The sequence below is a fragment of the Rhinopithecus bieti genome, unplaced genomic scaffold (genome assembly GCF_001698545.2).
Source record: "Rhinopithecus bieti isolate Rb0 unplaced genomic scaffold, ASM169854v2 scaffold_26712, whole genome shotgun sequence".
NCBI lineage: Eukaryota > Metazoa > Chordata > Mammalia > Primates > Cercopithecidae > Rhinopithecus > Rhinopithecus bieti.
The window spans coordinates 80460-87406 of NW_016811835.1; positions in this window are offsets into that span (position 1 = coordinate 80460).

Sequence of the window (6947 nt, forward strand, 5' to 3'; positions counted from 1 at the left end):
AACCCGGGAGGCGGAGCTTGCAGTGAGCTGAGATCTGGCCACTGCACTCCAGCCTGGGCGACAGAGCCAGACTCCGTCTCAAAAAAAAAAGAAAGAAAAAAGAAAGACTTTTATTTTATTTTTTATTTTTTATTTTTTGTTTTTGTTTTGAGACGGAGTCTCGCTCTGTCGCCCAGGCTGGAGTGCAGTGACTGGATCTTGGCTCACTGCAAGCTCCGCCTCCCGGGTTTACTCCATTCACCTGCCTCAACCTCCCCAGTAGCTAGGACTACAGGCACCCGCCACCATGTCCGGCTAGTTTTTTGTATTTTTTTTTTTTTAGTAGAGATGGGGTTTCACCGTGTTAGCCAGGATGGTCTCGATCTCCTGACCTCGTGATCCGCCCGTCTCGGCCTCCCAAAGTGCTGGGATTACAGGCTTGAGCCACCGCGCCCGGCCGGAAAGACTTTTATCTAATAAAAGAAATCAGAAGAAGAAAAAAATAGTGGAGAGATACAACATGATCATGAATGCAAATACTCCATATTGTCAAGATGTCAGTCCTTCCTAGCTTGATCTGTGATGCAATACAACCTTAAACAAAATTCCACAAACTTCTTTTAGGGCTATTGACAAACTGATTCTAAAGTTTATATGTACAAGCAAAAACCTAGAATAAGTTTACATGTAGAGGCTAAAGACCTAGAATAGCCAACACAATATTGCAGGAGAACATAAAATTGGATGACTGAGACACCACTCAGCTTCAAGATTAAATATAAAGCTATAGTAATCAAGAGAGTGTGATATTGGTAAAAGAATAGACAAATCAGTTGATGGAATGAATGCAGAGCCCAGAGGTAAGCTCATATTAATATGCTGAATGAATCTTTGATAAAAGACTAAAGGCAGTTGTAATGCAGCCAAGAGACTCCTTTCAACAAATCATGCTAAAACAATTGGACATCCACATACAAAAGTGTGAATCACAAACATTACAGCCTCACAAAAACTAACACGAATGGATCACAGACCTAAATTTAAAATGCAAAACTATAAAAATTCCTAGAATGTAATTAGAGAAAATCTAGACGACCCGGGATTTAGCAATTATAATTTAGATAAAATACCACGAGTTCATTTTCTAAAAGTAAAAAATTGATGTCAAATTTACCAAAATTAAGTATTTTTGCTATGTGAAAGACACTGTAGAGAATGAAAAGAAAGACACAGTATGGAAGAAAATATTTGCAAAAGACATATCTGATAAGGATTGTTATCCAAAATATAGAAATGGTTTTCAAACAACAATAAAACAAACGACCTGACTGAAAAGTAAAAATAAAGAGTGAGCCGAAGACCTCAATCAATACCACACCTGAGGGCCGCAGGAATGAAATAACCACAGGTAAACCACTCTTACCACCTGTTGCCCACCCTTCTTTCAGAGAACAGACAGTGAACAAAGGATGATGGGGTCACACGGGAAGAAAACTCTATGTCTTCAGATCTGTTCACAGTCTGGAACTTTAATGTTTACATAGGAAGAAAATAGATTAAAGGCAAACTTACTTTGCTATTTGGCCTTGACCCTAATGGTCAGGCTGTGGTTATCTGTCTTCTCCTGTGGTGTGGGAAACTGAGTGAATATAAGCACCAATCACATGCATACATGTCCACATGTCCACATGCATTTATTTATTTATTTATTTATTTTTGAGACTGAGTTTTGCTCTTGTTGCCCAGGCTGGAGTGCAATAGAATGATCTCAGCTCACAGCAACCTCTGCCGCCCGGGTTCCAGAGATTCTCCTACCTCAGCCTCTTGAGGATTAGCTGGGATTACAGATATGTGGAACCATGCCCGGCTAATTTTTTGTATTTTTAGTAGAGATGAGGTTGCTCCATGTTGGTCAGGCTGCCCTCGAACTCCCGACCTCAGGTGATCTGCCCCACCTTGGCCTCCCAAAGTGCTGGAATTACAGGCATGAGCCACCACACCCAGCAACAATAGTTCTGCATTTCTCAACATTATCTTACAAGACATCTAACTTTAAATAGGGAAAAATATCAGTACTTTTATGGTGCTCAGCATTAGAAGGTAACTAGTAATCAACTTGTCATGAAATCTTGGCATTCTATCTGCACTGGGTGCATGTATTAGTTACCTTTGGCAGCATAACAAACCATCCCAAAACTGATTAGCTCATAATTGAACTGCTCGGTCATTTAGCCATTCATCTCTCTAAGAACTCCAGGAACAGAAGGCCATTCCTCTGTTCTTAGCTGAGCTCCTTCGGACATGTATCATGAGCTGCTCATTGACTAGGAAGGCAGCTCTCTTCTAGGGGTGAGCTTCTGCGTCTTGGGCTGTTAACAGGGGCATCTTGCTTCTCCTCCCCATGGTATCTTATCCTCCAGCTGGCTAATATGGGCTTGTTTCATGAAGACGGCAGCATTCTGAAAGAAAAACAGAAGCAGGCCTGGCATGGTGGCTCACACCTGTAATCCCAGAACTTTAGTAGGCCAAGGCAGGTGCATCACCTTAGGTCAGGAGTTTGAGACCAGCCTGGCCAACATGGTGAAACCCCATCTCTACTAAAAATACAAAAATTAGCTGGGTATGGTGACACATGCCTGTAGTCTCAGCTACTCGGGAAGCTGAGTCAGGAGAATTGCTTGAACCTGGGAGATGGAGGTTGCAGTGAGACAAGATCATGCCACTGCACTCCAACCTTGGTGACAGAGAAAAATTCCTTCTCAAAAAAAGAGAAAAAACAGAGAGAGAAAAGAAAAGGAAAACAGAAGTAGTCAAAACTGTTTGACCCTAGGCCCCATACTAACACATTGTCATGTTCCCAGGTTTCTACTGCCCTGAGCAAGTAAGGCCAGCCAGAGCAAGTGTTTGGAAAATAGATTCTGGATCTTGATGGGAATGGCTGTAAAAGCACCTGACAATGGACATGAATACAGGAGGGATGAAAAATTGCTACCATATTTGCAATCAGTATCATTCTGCTGTTGTTTGTTTGTTTGTTTGTTTTGAGAGGGAGTCTTGCTCTGTCTCCAGGCTGGAGTGCAGTGGTTCAAGCTTTTTTTGTGCCTCAGCCTCTTGAGTAGCTGGGATTACAGGCCCACACCACCACACACAGTTAATTTTTGTATTAATAATAGAGACGGGGTTTCACCATGTTGGCCAGGGTGGTCTCGATCTCCTGACCTCGTGATCTGCCTGCCTCGGCCTCCCAAAGTGCTGGGATTACAAGCGTGAGCCACCGCACCAGCCCGTTCTGCTTTTTCTTCATATGCGGTCCACAGAACTCTTTCACATCAAGAAATTTTCCAAACACCCACAGCTACTAAGTGGCTGGGCTGGGACTCAGCATCAACTATCACTCCAAAGCCTGTGTACCTCCATGGAGCGCACTATTCAAGTAGCTGCCCTAGACTCTTAAAATCCTGGAAAGTGACACTTCAAAAATAGAAACCAGATTGCTTTTAGATTTGTGCGCACGTAGTACTGTTTACTATTGGGAAAAATCTCACGAAATTACTGAGGTACATGGTGGCTCATATCTGTAATTCTAACACTTTGGGAGGCTGAGATGGGAGGATCACTTAAGCTCAGGAGTCCAAGTGCAGCCTGGGCAACACAGTAAGATCCTGTCTCAATAAAAGAAATTAAAAAAATTAACCAGGCATGATGATACTCAGGCGTCTAGGGTAGGATTGTTTAAACCTGGAAGGTGGAGGCTGTATTAAGCCATGATTGATTACACCACTGCACTCCGGCCTGGGTGACAGAGTGAGACAGAGTGTTTTGTTTGTTTGTCTCAAACAAAACAAAACAAAAACAAAAAAGAAATTGCAAAAGCATTTTGAAAGAACATAGAATAACTTGGAAAAAGTAGCTGACATAGCTGATATGGAATAATTTGGAAAACATAACTTATTTTAGATAATCAAAGCCCAACAACACATCACTTTTTTTTTTATCATACGAAACATTTGAAGACTTTTACAAGAGAAAAACTTTAGACAAATTAAGTTTAACATAGTTTAATTGAGCAAAGAATAATTTGCAAATTAAGCAGCCTGTGGGTCCCTAGTAGCCTCAGAGAGACTCCAGCACAGCCACATGGAAAAAAAGATTTATGTACAGAAAAAGCAAAGTGATATACAGGAAATAGAAGTGAGGTACAGAAACAGCCAGATTTATTACAGCTTGGGATTTGCCTTATTTGAATATGGTTTGACCAGTTGATGTTCTTTTATTGGCAAAAACACAGTGGTTGATACAAGAATAGGTTACAATCTATGTACACATTCAGCTAGGTTTTCATTTACTATGTACAGAAAATCCTATTAACCAAAATTAAACATAAAAGGGGTCAGCTTTAGGCTATAATTAATTTAGCAATATCTCCCTTTTGGTTATCTCCTCCATTTCAAGAAATAAACCAAAACTTTAGACATTGATATTACTTTGTCACCATTACAATACTTATTTAGTCTCAAATTCCACTATAAAATAGCAGAACTGTGGGGGGTTTTTTGTTTTTTTTTTAATAAGTTTAGTAAGTTTTTTTTTTTTTTTTTTGAGACGGAGTCTGGCTCTGTTGCCCAGGCTGGAGTGCAGTGGCCAGATCTCGGCTCACTGCAAGCTCCGCCTCCCGGGTTTACACCATTCTCCTGCCTCAGCCTCCCGAGTAGCTGGGACTACAGGCGCCCGCTACCTCGCCCGGCTAGCTTTTTTGCATTTTTTTAGTAGAGACGGGGTTTCACTGTGTTAGCCAGGATAGTCTCGATCTCCTGACCTCATGATCTGCCCGTCTCGGCCTCCCAAAGTGCTGGGATTACAGGCTTGAGCCACCGCGCCCGGCCAGAACTGTGGGTTTTATAAAGTGAAAACAAGTACTTCAGGTTATTATTTTTTTAAATGATTACAGTAGAAGAAACCTCCTTGTATTGAAATCTGCTTTCTACCAAAGAAAAACAAGACGTGGCCAGTTTTAGAATCTACCTATTTCTTTAAATTTGCAGTTTGACTATGTCACATTTAGCATGAATGACCCCATTTTGGTTTGGTTTGGTCTGTTTGGGCCTAGCGAACAAGCTCAGTCCAGAATGATGGCCTCGAATAATTTTGTTTAAAAAATTTCCCCCTTTTGATTAAGTTTTCACATAGGTCAGAGTGTCACCAAAACTTAGGGTCTTAGTGTCACTCTCAGTTGCCATTATTTTAGGTTTCCGTTCTTATCAGGTCATTCATAGGTTATGGTGTTCTTATGGTCACATACATCTTCAAGTTTTCATCATTCCAGTTAAAGACAGACCACTTGAGATGACTGCATGCAAAGATTTATAACTTTTGAGACAATAGAGTGCAGTAGGGAGACTATTATTTTGACTATCAGGAAAATAATGTCAAGAGCTAGAAGTATGCTTTTTTTTTTTTTTCTTTTGAGATGAAATCTCACTCTTGTCACCTAGGTTGGAGTGCAATGGCACGATCTCAGCTCACTGCAACCTCTGCCTCCTGGGTTCAAGTGATTCTCCTGCCTCAGCCTCCCAAGTAGCTGGGATTACAGGCATGTGTCACTATACCCGGCTAATTTTTGTATTTTTAGTAGAGACAGGGTTTCACCATGTTGGCCAGGCTGGTCTCGAATTTTGACCGGTGATCCTGCCTCGGCTTCCCAAAGTGCTGGGATTACAGGTGTGAGCCACCGCTGCAGGCCTGAAGTATGCTTTCTAACCAAGGACCCCATGAACCAACCAAGATTAAATAGATCAAATAATTAGCTTGTTAAATGGTCTACTCATTTCAACCAAGCAGTCTGTTCATTAATTTCCTACAATGGAATCTCTGTAATACTCGATGTATTTCTCCATGTGCAACTACAAATACTAGCAACTGCACAGATACTTCTCTGTTTATCCAGTAAGTAAACTAGATACATTCTTTTATTTAGCACAACTTTAGTTGAAAAAAAAAAAAAGCCGGGCGTGGTGGTTGAAGTCTGTAATCCCAGCACTTCGGGAGGCTGAGACAGCCGGATCACGAGGTCGGGAGATCGAGACCATCCTAGCTAACACGGTGAAACCCCGTCTCTACTAAAAAATGCAAAAAAACTAGCCGGGCGAGGTAGCAGGCACCTGTGGTCCCAGCTACTCGGGAGGCTGAGGCAGGAGAATGGCGTGGACCCAGGAGGCGGAGCTTGCAGTGAGCCGAGATCGGCCACTGCACTCCAGCCTGGGCCAGAGCGAGACTCTGTCTCAAAAAAAAAAAAAACAAAAAACAAAAAACAAAAGGCTTCCAATGACCTTTTATAAAGGTCAACACATTTTTTCCACTCTAGATGGATCCGACTGTCATCGATTGCAATTACAAAAGCAATCTAGTGAATTTAGTTAGCCTTGCTCAGTACTATTATATCTGTAATACCTTATTTAATAGTTTTACAACTTTTCTAGTGAAATAAATATCTTTGTAATTGAACACCTTTTCAGAAAGGTTTCATGAGGGAAAAAATGTCTTAGTATCCTTTTAGCTACTGTTAAAACATCATCCTTCTTGCATCAGAAAGCTTTTATACTACCAGAAAACATGCATTAAAAATGACAGTTGCCAGGTGTGCAGTTTTCTGTCCATTGCTCATGTCTGTAATCCCAGTATTTTGGGACTGAGGTGTGATGATCCCCAGAGGGCAGGAGTTCCAGACCAGACTAACATGATAAAATCCCGTCTCTACTAAAAACACAAAAATCACCTGGGTGTATTAGCGACCCCCTGTAATCCTAGCTACACGGGAGGCTGAGGCAGGAGAATTGCTTGAACCCATGAGGCAGAGGTTGCAGTGAGCCAAGATCGCGCCATTGCACTCCAGCCTGGGCAACATGAGTGAAACTCAGTCTCAAAAAAGAAAAAAAAAAAAAAAAAAAAAAAAAAAAAACCCCGGGGGGGGG